The sequence below is a fragment of the Propithecus coquereli genome, unplaced genomic scaffold (assembly GCF_000956105.1).
Source record: "Propithecus coquereli isolate 6110/MARCELLA unplaced genomic scaffold, Pcoq_1.0 Scaffold40, whole genome shotgun sequence".
Taxonomy (NCBI): Eukaryota; Metazoa; Chordata; class Mammalia; order Primates; family Indriidae; genus Propithecus; species Propithecus coquereli.
This window is the reverse complement of record NW_012149730.1, coordinates 2,246,346-2,247,339: the sequence shown is the minus strand read 5'-3', so window position 1 is coordinate 2,247,339 and position 994 is coordinate 2,246,346.

The window sequence follows — 994 nt, the reverse complement described above, 5'->3', positions numbered from 1 at the left end:
AAATTAAAAAGCCAATCTTCTGTTCCCGGTAGTAGGAGATTGTGATATTCTAAGCCAGGCCTGGTGGAGCCATGTGTCTTGTGGTCTAATTTTGTCAATACTGGTCTATGTTTCAGAAGAGGAATTAATATAAATGAAACACATGGTTTTATCCACCATACAGACTCCTTATTCTGGAGAGATATAGTCTAGGCCAACACAGTTATCAAGCAAATCTTTACCAAGGGAATCTAATGATTTTCACAGATCAGTAAGACTAAGAGGAGTTTCATTAACAATAATGTGTAAACTCTTAGATAACCTTCTCAGTGCATGTTAATGGGCAGCTACACCCCAACATGGGAGAAGGGAGTGGCTAAAGAAATATTCATCTCTGTTGGGAACTCCCCCTGGGAGATCATGAGCCACTCTGGTAAATAATTTTATGGAACTGTTTCAGTGGGCAAACTCCTACCTATTATGGACTGAAAAGGAGGTCACTTGTGAGTCCTATGAAGCATAATCCCTGAAGATTAATGTTAATAGCCATCAGGCTTTTTCCTAACTGCATACAAAAATACATACAAAAGGGCATCATACCGGCAAAAGGGTCCCATCTGTAGCCAAATCATATTGAAATAATAATCATCCTGACTCATTCCTTGGCTTATAGATCTCTTAGTTCTGATTCTATTATAGTTAAAGTTATAATACAAATTAAAAGAGGCCATGAATTTCTGGGCTTAAAGGCTTTACATAGATTAGGAGAGATTCCCATACCTTTATCATTTTCTGGGGGTGATATGCCTAAAATTAATATAGGGGCCTTAGTCTGATAAGGGTCAGATATAATTTTTGCTCTATATAGGACTTAGGGAGAAGTGAACAGGTATATATGGAGAAGTCTTCTGTGCCAATTTAGTGTTAATAACTGAATAGGTTGCACCCATGCCCATTAAAAAGTCAATCGGTTTGTTCACAACTTTCAACTATACCTGGATCCTGTGGGGAAATA